The sequence below is a fragment of the Pogoniulus pusillus genome, chromosome 34 (genome assembly GCF_015220805.1).
Source record: "Pogoniulus pusillus isolate bPogPus1 chromosome 34, bPogPus1.pri, whole genome shotgun sequence".
Classification (NCBI taxonomy): domain Eukaryota; kingdom Metazoa; phylum Chordata; class Aves; order Piciformes; family Lybiidae; genus Pogoniulus; species Pogoniulus pusillus.
The window spans coordinates 14,614,784-14,627,203 of NC_087297.1; the positions used below are offsets into that span (position 1 = coordinate 14,614,784).

A 12,420-nucleotide genomic window follows, 5' to 3' on the forward strand; every position below is an offset into this window, starting at 1 on the left:
GGTGAATCTGCAGGAGGGAAGGGCAGGGCAAGGGTCCTGTGCTGGGCAGTGGTGCCTCCAAGCAGGAAGCCTGGGCAGGTGCTCAGATGAGTCTCCCAGAAGACCTCAGGAAATCCCAGCAGGCGGTAGATGGGTAGCAGGGGCTGTGAAGCTGAGGGGCAAGGAACAGGGGTCTTGCAGCTGGCAACATCACCCTTCCCAGCACTGCATGCCCAGCAGGCACAGTCGCTGTTCTGGCAGCAGGAGGCTCGCTGAGTGTCCTGCTAGAGGCACACAGCACTGAGGCCCTTCTGTAGCTGATATTTCACTGGGTTTAGTCATCTACAGAGGGTGCAGCCAAGTCCTGCTGAGTCTCCCAGCACAGAGCTACCTCTGCTGCCTTCACACACGTGTTCTGACGTGCAGCCACAGATTGTCTGAGCAGCCTGTGCTCAGCTCTCTGCTGCTGCCTCCTTCCCAAGGGATCTCTGCCACCACTGATCTTAGCTCCACTTCATCATTAAATCCCTGTGGACCCAGATACATTTCAGATTGTGGAGAGCTTGGATGTGCAGCACTGGGATGCTCACAACTGCTGTGGAGGACTCCCAGGCTTCAGGGCTCAGCTGCTTCGTGTCCCACAGCAGGAAGGTTTATCTCCAGCAACTGGTCCTGGAGGCTGCTGGCCTTGCTAGTCCCCACTGAAGGCATTCTCAGCCCCCTGGGTGATGAGGTCCTGAGCCTTTGTGGGGTTTTGAAAACCTGTGGGGTGTAAATTCAGAGGAGAAAGGCAGCAGCAGACAAGCTCTGATTAATAACCAGGTCTGCACAGCCACTCACCTCTGCATAGCTGTGGCATGTCCGAGAGGCTGTGCTCAGCCAGGCAGCTAATGGAAAGCAAATAAAGATGTGGCAGCATGGTCACTGCAGCTGCAGGGAAACACTCTCCTTGTGCACACATTAACTGCTGCTCGTGGGTGGGAGACCTTTCCCACCACTGCTGATGGTTTAGGTGGTACCACAGAATCCATCTTGGACACCAGGTGCTCCTCGGCATCCGCACCATGCGTCAAGACTGAGGTCCTCCAGACCAGGGCAAGGCCACAGAGGGATGCAGTTCTCCTGTGGAAACCTGGGCTCTGAGTTTAGTTTGGGATTGGGATAACATGGAAATATCCCAGCCAATGGCCATGAGGTCATGGAAGCAGTGACCTGTGTGTGCAGGCCTCCTGCTTACGTCATACCTGATGTTCTGGAAGGATTCTGTAGGTGGTCTTTACACCCCGAGGTGCTCAGCTGGGTCATGATGAGTTTGGAACCTTATGGAAAAGGAGGAGGATTTTGAGACCATTTTGGGTATTTAGATCTTTCCCCAGGGTTCACCCTCCAGCTGCTACCCAGTGCTGTGGAGCTGCCTTGGGAGTGCATGCCCTGGGTGCACTGAAAGAGCCAGCAGAGGGGAAATGAAGAGCCAAACCTTGCTGCCTTCCTTTGCTGCTGTGGAGTTTGCTACTCACTAAGCAAGCAGTGCCGCACGGGAAGCTGGCACCCTGCGAGCTGAGCTCTCAGTGCAGGACAGCACTTAGGTGCCCTCCATCAGTACCTTCAATAGCAACAACTTTCTTCCAGAAAGAGTCTCGAAACCACAGCATGGTAGGGGTTGGAGGGGACCTCTGGAGATTGCTGAGGCCAACCTCCTGCCAAGGCAGGATCACATAGGGTGGCACAGAGAGAAACATGTCCAGGTGGGCTTGGAATGTCTCCAGAGAAGGAGGCTCCACCAGCTCCCTGGGCAGCCTGCTCCACAGCCCTTAAATTAAAGAGATTCCTCGTGTTTAGGTGGAGCTTCTGATGTTCAGGTTGGTGCAAGCTTTCAGCATATTTGCCTTCTATCTGAACAGCAGAAGGAGGTTCCTGCATCCCTGCTTTAGGGTCACCTCAGCAGCACAGCTCCACGCTCCGACAGGGCTGGCTCTCAGCGGTGGGCAAGACGATCGCTCCTCTTCTCCCTGTAGTAACAGTACTACCTGAAAGCCTTTGTGCCTACTGCTGGGAAGACAGAGGCCTGCAAAAGGGAGAAAACTTGGGAAGTGAAACCTTAAGTTTCCTGAGGAGTGGAGTCATTTGTGGTGGTAAGACTGCAGAGGAAAGGCAGCAGGGCAGGCCACAGCTCCTTCACAGAGATCTTTTGGCTGTGTCTTTGAGGAGTTTTCAGTAGTGGTGGAGATTTTCCTCAGCTGTGCAACTCAAATGTTGCCTCTGTGAGGGGAGAGGTCTGTCCTGCCTCAAGCTGTAAAAGATTTGTGATCCTCCCAAGTCCACACGCCCTAGATTAATGCTGGTGTCAAGCAGGTCCCACCTTAGGCTCATTTAGTGTCCCTCTGGGCTGTCGGACGCTGCTTTGTCAGCAGCCTGCAGGTACTGATGGAGCAAGCAGTGACAGGTTCCTCCTGGCTGTGAGAGGAGCAGAGGTTCTGCAGCATCCATCCACTGAAACTGGCAAGCTGCAGCCTCTGCCCAAGAGGCTTTGAGCGTGCAGCAGAGGGAATTACTGACCCTCTGGATCCCAGCTCTATGGCTTCCCTTAGCTCAGACCTCCTGATGGAATTGTTGTGCCTCCAGCTAAAGAGCAAACAATTTGGAGCTGCCTTCACCTGGGGAGCAGTTTCCCGTGGAAAGGATTGGTTCTGTACTGGCTGGGGTGTGAGCACTTTCTGGTAGGCAGCTTTAGGAGAAACCTTTTGTTGTCAAAGGCCAAACCTTTTGTTGTCAAAGGCCAAAGGTGGCAGAGGGGGTGGAGGTTGTGATGCTCTGGGAGCAGAATCTGCTCTGTGTCATCAGGCAGCTGTGTGGCAGACTTCTTTCCTCTCAGACTGGGGTCTGAGTGAGGGGAAGTGGAAACAGCTTATAGGGGATGGCACAGGATGGACACCCCCTGAAAGAGAGGCCCAGGTCAGGTCTGCAGCCAGGCTTCTCTGGGGAGCAGATGCCTGGAGCCATGTCCTCAGCCTCAGTGCTGCACTGCTTGCACACAATCCCCCACATGTGCTAGAGAGCATTTGAGCTGATGGTGAGGCTTGGAGAGCTGCACTGGGACAGCCAAGCAGCTGCAGGTTCTGCTGACTGTACAGCCCAGACCCACCTCGGCTGTGCTGGCACCTCAGGCACACACCCTCAGGTGGTCCTGTGGCTTCTTGGTTGGCTTCCCAGCCTTGCAGAAGTGAGATTAATCTGTTGTGAGGAGGAGAAACATCAGAATGGAGGCTTCAGAAGCAGAGAGCTGCCTCGTTCAGCACACAGAAGTGCTTTCTCCTACTCTGTCTTTAAAGGTGGCACTGGGGAGCAAGGATTAAATTATTAAATCCAATCAATTAACTAATTACTGCAAAGCAGTAAGCTGGATAAAATTATTTGGGTTTGCTTTACGGTGTTGCAAGGCCAATTCCCTGCCCAGCTCTGCACAGGAGGTAGGGAATGCTCTGCTGGAATGGGGCTTGGCCAGAGGAGCAGAGGCAGTGACACCTCAGAGCACAGCAGCACTTCCAGACAGCTGCCAAACTCACCAATTCACTTCAGTGATTTTTTTAGGCTCTGAATGATACTTTGTGCGAGTGGAGGTGACCTGCCCAGGCCAGCAGGCTGCAGGGGACTGAGGCTGTGTTTTGATTAGCACTGAGATTCCTGCAAGTCTAAAGCAATTCATTGTGCAACAGCAGGAGAACCAAAGTAATGCTGAGAGTTAGTGCTCTTGGCTCATCCTCTCTGCAGCCAGTGGGAACAGAGAGTGTGGTGCTCTTCATCCCCTCTGCAGCCAGCTGGGAGCAGATGCTGTGTGTCAGCAGAGCTCAGCCTTGCTCAGCCCTGCTGAGGGCACTTCCAGGTTTGCCAGCTCTCTGCTGGGTCAGAGCTAGAGGGCATTCATCCTGCATCTGGTGGCCTCAGGAGCTTCAGGTCAGGCTGGGCAAGGTGCCACAGGGAAGCCTGCAAGCTTTGTCCCTGGCATGATCCCTGTGAAAGCTTTGCCTGGGTCCAGGTGGATCCTGAGTTGCTACTTTTCAATGCCCTCTTGCACACAAGTCACCACCCTCTGCCTGGCCTTAGAACCTGAGAGGGAATGAATGTGCTACAGCTAGAAAATGAGAGGTGACTGTGCTCCAGGTAGTAAACTGCAGGTAGCTACTGTGGCTGCCAGGGAGTTCTCTTGCTCTTGATGAGCTGGGCGAAGGGAAGCAGAGCAGGGACAACACAGCTCATTGTTGAGCTCAGAGACTACTTTTTTCTTCCTTGCAAAAAGGCCTTGAGTGTTTTATTGCCCTAGGGAAGTCACTTTCTTCTGGAGGCAGCTGTAGCTCCAGGTAGCAACAAGAAGAAGAAGGAGTTGGCCAAAGGCTTCCCATGCCCAGTCAGATGGCAATTTGCATGTCTGCCATGGCTTGCAGAGGTCTTTGGTCTCTCTGCAGTGTTGTGCTGTTAGCTTGAAGAGTGTCAAAGCCAAACAAAGTTGAGATGTTCAGGCTGGTTAGCTGGGCTGGCTGCAGAGGCACTTCTGTAGTGAAGAGATGTCCTTGTCACAGCAGCCATCGTATCTGACCTGCTCCCTGGGTCAACAGGGATGAGTGCCAGCCTGGCAGCATGCATGGTCCCCTCAGATAGTGGGCACAGCGTCAGGGGGACCCTTGCTCCTCTGCAAAGCACCCTCGTGCTGCTGGCTGCCACAGGAGCCTGGAGGGATATCAAAGGGCTGGCACAAAGGAAGGGAAGGATCAAGCAGCTGGACTGGTCTGGTATTTACTTGGGTTATTCTGCTGGTGATTAAGCAGAGAAAAACCTGCTGAGATGAAGAGTGAGCAATTAGAGGCTGAGGAACTCCCCTACGTGTTGCCCTGTTAGTAGTCCTCGCAGGCAGAGACCCTCCACAGGGTGAGCATTGCTAATTCCTACAGCTTTGGTGTGCTCCCAGGATGGGATTTTCTTGGGGGAAGGGAGAGGGCAGGAAAAATGATGGAAAAGTGATGGAAATTGCCAAATCCAGGACACATTTGTACTTGGTGCCATGGTCTAGCCTTGAGCTCTGTGGTAAAGGGTTGGACTTGATGATCTGTGAGGTCTCTTCCAACCCTGATGATACTGTGATGCTGTGATAACTATGCCTGGGGCCATCTTCAACTGTCCCCTCCTCGCCCAGGATGACTAATAGGACACTCTGGAGTTTGGGAATGGGCTGCGGTTGGTCGTGGGGGAAGTGTGGCTTCTCCAAGAGCCCCTAGAAGCTCCTCCATCTCCAAACCAGAACCACTTCTGGTCAAGGCTGAACCAATCAGCAGCTCTGTGATAACATTTTGGAAGGGAAACCTGTTTTGATGGCCGTGGTGGTCCTAGCTCGATGGTTGGGCTCGTTGACCTTGGAGGTCTTTTCCAACTTAAGAGGTTCTATGACTAATCTGTTAGAAGTGAGGCTGCAAGATGCAGAATGGCTGCCAGAGCTGGTGAGGGCCCTGTGCTGTCCATCAGCTGCCCTGGGCCCAGGCAGCTCCGCACTAGCAGGGCAGTGTCAGCAGAAGCTTCCCCAGGTTGCCCTCTCAGCACATCCTCCCCGGGGGGCCAAGCCCGTGCCTGGCTGCTGGCAGCTGAGGAGCATGTGGCAGGGCTGCTGCAGGAGTGTGAGCCAGAGCAGATGAGATGATTTCTGGCAAGTGACGGCTCCTGGCCACCAGGCTGTGCCGAAAGCGTGGCTGGAGGTGTCACCTGGAGCACGGGAGGGGTTTGTGTGCAGGGACACACAAAGCAGAGCAGTGACGGCAGGAGCCTGGTGCCAGGGCTCAGCTGCTCCCCGTGTCCTGGCTCTGTTCCGTGCAGAACTGACTGTGTCGCTCAGCATTGCAACCAAGGCCTGCTCTGGGAGGTAAATCGTGCAAAGGGACGTGAAGAGGCTTAGAGAGAGCTGCAGTGCTGAGATCAGTGCCTCCGGGCAGGGCCAGCAGCCTTTGATAAGCAGGAGAAGATGGAATCCTGCCCTGGGGCCATGGCACACCAGCATGGAGCCTTCTGCATTTCTGAGCCTTTCTCTCTCCTTACACTCTGAAATGCTGCCCAGAGTTTTGTCCCAGCTCCAACAGATGCATAACCTGAAGCCAGGGAAGAGGGAAGCGTGCAGGAGCTTTCCGGGAAGACAGGATGGTAGGGAACCCGAGCAGGGGGGGTGCAGAGTGGGTGCTGAGGTCTGGGCAGAGGGTCTGGGCCGTGTTGTCTCCTGGAAACCACTCTGCCTTTGAAGGAGCTGCAGAGCAGAGCTAGGAATGCCTCGAGACACGGCCTGCAATGGAGTAAAAGAGAGGGAAAAGGTGACCCTCGGGGGAGTGCTCCTCGCTGCAGCCCTGGTGTCTTCTGCTCTGCCTCTGCTCGGTGCCTCCACCGCGGTCAGTGCTCTCTCAGGCAGCGCCGGCGCTGGCCTCTGGGCGCAGCTCACACTTCGCGGGCAGGCATTTTCAGCTTGGGAGCTTTTCCATGCCAGCATTCCATGATGAACTCTTCTGCCACAAAGGCAAACACTTGGGCAGAAAACAGGAGGGATTTGTATTGACCTCCCTGCAGAGCTCTTCTGAATCTTGTTCCTCTTTGCTGCCAGGTGTAGGAAGCATCTCTGGGAGGGGAGAGAGCTTATCTGGGGCTGTGTTACTCCAGCACACCTGTGACCCTCCAGCTGAGAGCATCCCTTACTAAGAGCTTATGGTCCAGGCTGCTCACCCTCACCACGGGGCAGGTCCTGCAGAAGCAAGTGAGTCATTCTGTGGAGTTGTGTGAACTATTCTGCTGCAGAAAAGCTCTGGGGAATGCATTAATCACTGTGATGCTAACAGATCACAGTGATCACTTCAGAATATCGAGGGACCTACAGACGTAAGGCATCAAGCCATAAAAAAAGGGATTTGTAACATCTCTGACATGCAGCAGTGGTTATGAGCAGACTTTCCCCCCGCCCCGACACTTGTCCTGTAAAATTCCTTATTAAAAGGGTCACAAGAATCCCTGAATTACCTCTGGAGATGAGGACACCTCACAGCTGCACCCCACTGCGAGCAGGGGTCATTGTCCCTGCCCTCAGCCCTGGGACTGGACTGGTGCAGCCTCCTAAGCATCTGCACAGCAGCCTGAGCGAGGCCTTCAGGAACAATTGGAACTGAACCCTGGCAGCTCCATCTGATAAAGCAACAGCTGTGTCGTGCAGCCAGGCAGAGGATGGAGCACTTCAGCTGCCTGCACTGCCACTTCAGACTGAGGAGAGATCCCTCTGGAGAGGGATGCTCAGCTGCTGATAAACGGCTCGGGTTAGCTTGTTTATGTTCAAGGACAGCACACATAGCAATGCATTCATGGCAGATGAATTAGCTCCTGCATGATGAGTGTGCAGCGTGGCCAGGATGAGGCATTCACACCCCCAGCCCTGCAGGAACCAGGCAGACACCAGGCAGACCGTTTGTCTTGTTCCAGCTGCGCTCTTCACGTTCACAGGGGGCTGGGGACAGAGGGGGTCTCGGATCTCTCTTCTCTCCCCTATGATGCTGCATTTCTGTTCCAACTCCTGCCTGTTTCAGTCCCTCTGGTGTGTTAACAAACAAACCCCAGATGATGTCTCAGGCCATTTCTGCTGAGGAGGTGACCACTGGAGTAACTGGAAAGCTTCTCCCCGGGTCAGAGGACTTTGGGCAGCCTGTAAGTACAGCAAACCCAGACTGACTGACTTCTTTAATCGGCAGTTACTGGTCCTGAGGTTGACACAAAGGGCTCAGAAATGATCAGGACTAGAGAAAGGATGTCTGCAGCCAGGCCAGCTCGCTGAAACTGCTCATCAGTTCCTGCACTTCACAAGCAAAATGCTGTGTGAGGATTTTATCTCCCTGGGCTCAGCTCACTTCTCCCTCTTTAAACAGCAACAAGACCTCAGCAAACAAGCATGGATGTGTTTGACCCAGCACTGGCCAGCAGCTGCTCCCGCTGGGTCCCCGCTGTGGGTAAGACGTAATAAACTGATTTCATCTGGTGGGACATGGCCATGCAGAGATGAGTCACCCCCAGGGCCACTTCCAGGGGTTCACAGGTGCGTGCTGGAGCAGAGACTGTGGGGCAGTGAGGAGGAGGAGAGATGACTGGGGACAGCAGGCAAAAGCTGCCCATGGGCTGGGGCTCGACCTTGTGCCCCCAGGTAATGCAGGGGTCTCAAAGGTGTGGAGATGTGGCACTGAGGGCCATGGTTTGGTGGTGACCTGGCAGGGCTGGGTGACCTGTGCAAGGTGTCTTCAACCAGGATGGCTCTGTGGCTCTGCCTAGGGAGGAAGCTTTCTCAGTTGTCTCTCCAAAAGAGGTGTGGCAGGCTGTGCTCTTGGGCAGTTCCTGGAGCTGAGGGCCTTAAATGTGCAAACTGTGTCGCTGTTGGTCACCTTTGCCATGGCACCTACCAGCTCAGGGCTGGTGCTGGGTCACTCACCTGGTGGTGTTCTCCTAGTGCCCTGCAGCTGAGAGGAGCAGGGGCAGCTGTGTTAACCTGGGGGTTTAACTGTCCCTCAGATTCCCCCAGACAGAGGTTCCTCTTCCCACTGGCAAGGCCTCTGGGGGTCTCCTCACTGCTGGGAGCTGCAAAGCCACTTTCTTTAGACAGTAAAAGCCTCTGCTGTCAGCAGCCCTTTCAGAGCCTGGTGCACATCTAATTATCTTTCACAGTCTTAATTATTTAGCCAGTGCTAATAAACTGCACCTATCATGACACTCATGTCTAATAAGCATATAAATGTAATTGATTTTTTTCCCTGCCTTTGAAGGCTAACAGACAGGGAATTCTCTCAGGAGGCCAGGGCACTGCAGCTCCCGTGTAGCACCAGGCTTTAATAAGCCTCCTGTTTGGGGCACACATGTGCTTAGGGCTGCCTGGAAACCAAGCCAGCAGAGCAAAGGGATTACTTCAGATTACTTTGAAATGTGCATTGTTTGGAATGGCCTCTGGTGACCAGCGTTGGTGAATGGCTGCTGCTCCTGGTGGGGCACGTCAGCTGGCTCCATTGTACCAGCTCCTTTGGAGCACGAGTGCCCTTCTTGGCCGGGCTGCAGAATGGCATCCTGAAGCAGAGTGAATCAGGTGGGAGAATGAGCCCTAACACCAAGCCACCGGGGGCTGGGGCAGCAGCAGGCACAAAATCTGGGGGCATTTTCTCCTGAAGCTCCCATGGATTTGAAATTAACGTGAAATAGTTTGAAAGGAAGATGAAAATATTAACTTTAATTTTCTTTAGTGTTGGGTTTTTTCCAACTGTATTAAGAGAATTAAAATCCATTCCCTTTCCTCTCAGGCAGGTTGGTTCTGAGGCTGGGGGCGTTTTGTAAGAGGTTATTGGAGTGTTTTGCTTGACTCTGATACACAGTGTTGGAAACTGTTCCCCACTAGGACATCCTTTAGTCTGGGAGGCTTTCAAAGCAGGTTGGAAGATGTGCACCCCAGTGCCAGGTCACTGCAGGCTTTGTCCTTCCCTGCATGTGCCTGCAAACCCTCACATCAGGTTCTGGTGCTCCCTGCTTCAGATCCCTTCGCCTGTCCTTTGGACCAGCCTGGCTGGAGGCACTGAGGACGCTTCCTTGTGACTCCAGGTAGTCTTTGAGCAGATGTCTGCTGGTCAGTGAAGTGTGCTGGGAGTCCACCTGGTCCCTGTGCCAGTTAGGAGCTGCATTCCCTGTGCTCCTGGTGAATCCCCTCCATTACAGCTGGGATTAACTCTTAGGAAGAGATGGCAGCTCCTGACTTCTGCTGTCTGAGGTGAGCAAGGGAAGGTGAGGGGCTGCTGAGGTGAGCAAGGGAAGCTCAGTTCCTTCTGGTAATGGCTCTCTGGGGTTTGCTTGGTTTGAGGGGCTTTATCCATTTGTTGCCATCCAAACCCGTGAGGCATTACCCTGGCTGATCTCTGCTGAAGGCAGTGACAGCCTCTCCCTTGCAAAGCCTTCTGCTTCCTCCCTGTGCGTCTGAAGTATTTTTGTGCCAGTTCCTAGCACCTGTCAGCAAGCCTCAAATATGCAGCAAAATGTTGGTTTGTGGACTACATCTCAATGATCTAGAACTGTGTCAGGCTTTGGAGGCTGGGAGAGAATCGGTGAGGGACCAGCTAGGAGGCAGGAACAGAACATTTAACCTCCAAATTGCAGCTCTAACGAGGAGCTTCTTGGCTTAGGGGGTAAAAATGGAGTTGGAAAAGAAACTCTGCATGCTCATCCCCCTAGGACAGGCTTGCCTCAGGTGGCCCTAGCCTGGCAGGGCAGAAGGTTTTCTTTAACACAGCCCAGAGAGGCTGAAATTAAGATGTGTTCATGCTGGAGAACAGGTCTGGTAAGCAGCAGCTGAGGGAATGGGAGTTGCTTAGTCTGGAGAAGAGGAGGCTGAGGGGAGACCTCCTTGCTCTCTACAGCTCCCTGAAAGGAGGCTGGAGTGAGGTGAGGCTTGGGCTCTTCTCCCTTGTATCAAGGGATAGAAGGAGAGGAAACAGCCTCAAGCTGCAGCAGGGCAGAGTTAGGTTGGAGATTAGGGAACATTTCTTTGCTGCAAGAGTGGTCAGGGACTGGAGCAGGCTGCCCAGGGAGGTGGTGGAGTCCCCATCCTGGAGGTGTTCAGGAAACCTGTGGCTGCGGCACTTGGGCCATGGTTTAGTGGCTGTGGTGGTGTTGGGTTGATGGTTGGACTGGGTGATCTCAGAGGGCTTTCCCAGCCCGAACAGCGCTGCGGCTCTGTGTTCCTTTGGATGAGTGCAAGTCCTGCCAGCAGCGGCACCTCGGAGCTGTCGGGGCTGGCCCGAGCCCGCGGCACTGCTGTCAGCCAGCGCAGGCTGCGTGCTCTGGGGCAGCGCTGGCTGCAGGTTTGCTGAGCAGCGCAGCTGAGGCAGGAAACCAAGCACTGAGCCTGCCTGCCCCCCGCCTTTTGCGCTGGGTGAGGTGCGTTAAGGTTTACCTAGTTAAAGGTTGGGCGCTCGGAGAAGTTGTTTCTGCTCTTGCCGCAGGAGCTGTGGTGTCTGGCGGCCGTCAGCGGGAGGCTGCCTGCTCCTGTAACCCCAGTCTGGGGCCTTTGTCACCTTCCGTGGGACTTAGAACAAATAGATGGAAATGGAACTGGTTTTCAAAGTCAGTCCAGACTAATTGCAGACTTCCAGCCTCCTTATCTGAGAGTTGTGTAATCACCAAAACGGCTTTTAACACTCAGCACGGCAGAGCTGGGGGCTGCACTGCTTGGTGCAGACAATGACAGACAAGTTCTGCCTGCAGCAGGCACTTGGGCTTTCCTTTTAAAGATGTTCACACTCTGCTGGTGTCATTGCAGCCTGCCAGAGCGAGGAGCAGGAAACTGTTGAGCTTGCGGAGCTTAAAATAAAAGGTGTATGTGAAAACAGGAGCAGCAGCCTGCTTCCAGCAGGCCAGCCCCAGCCCCTCCCACTCCTGCCGTGGCTTCTTCCTCACAAACTGAGACTGCCCTGCTCTTAGCACACCTTGGGGTGGCTGCTGGAGCCCTTCTTGTCCTTTGTGTTGCGGCCTTGCTGCTTGTCTGGGCACGAGGTGCCAGGTGTGGGTGCACAGGGCTCCTCCTGAAGCAAGCTGCAGTCTCACTTCACCCTGAACGCCTCTGTTCCCATGCAGCCTTCTCCTCGGGCTCCTCTCTTGAATGCTCTTGTGCTCCAGGTGGCTTTGTGGTGGTGTTTTATTGACTGATGTCACCCTGCTTCACCCCCAGGCAGAGCACAGGTGGCAGGTCAATGCCCTGCAGGGAGCAGGCACAAATCCGTGGTTTTATTGCCACCCCTTCCCTTTTGCCCCCAGATGTGCCCTCCCTTCCCTCAGCAGACAGGCTGGCTTTGCAGAGCCTCAGTCACTGATGCCCAAGAGGCTGCAGTGGCAGCCACTGTCCATCATTACCCATCCCCAGCTGCCTGTTACCCCCTGGCTGCCCACTCTCCCCTGGCTGCCCATTTGCCTTGCCCCAGAGGGTGTATTTGGAGGCAGCATGGGCTCTGCAGCGTGGAAGCTCAGGCTGTGTGCTGGCACAGGTCCTGCCCAGGCAGGGCTGTGAGTGGCAGGTGCACAGACAAGACTCTGGGAGCACCAAGCGAGGCTGGCAGCGAGCAGAGAGCTGTGCCAGGGGTGCTGTGCATTATGGATGAGGCTCTCAGGGCTGGTGCTGAGCGATGGAGGGACAGTGATGCTCTTTACAATGCTGGGTAAGATCATCTGGGCTGTCACTCACTGTGACCTTCTGGGACAGTGACTTTCCACGCAGGGATGCTGAGCAGGTTGCAGCCACAGCCACACTCAGCCCTCTGCTTCCCAGGGTTTGGTCCCTCAGGCAGGAGAGTTCCCCTAAAATAGCTGCACTCTGGCCAGGTGCCATAGGCTGGGATTTGTCCTGTCCTCAGCACCTCAGGC

The 12,420-nt window shown here is 54.5% G+C and overlaps 1 protein-coding gene across 10 annotated transcripts in view; it reads left to right on the top strand.

The window, feature by feature from the left end:
- The window catches only part of SULF1 (sulfatase 1), a 107,628-nt gene that overhangs the window by 47,121 nt on the left and 48,087 nt on the right, over window positions 1-12,420 (top strand). The window lies entirely within an intron of this gene.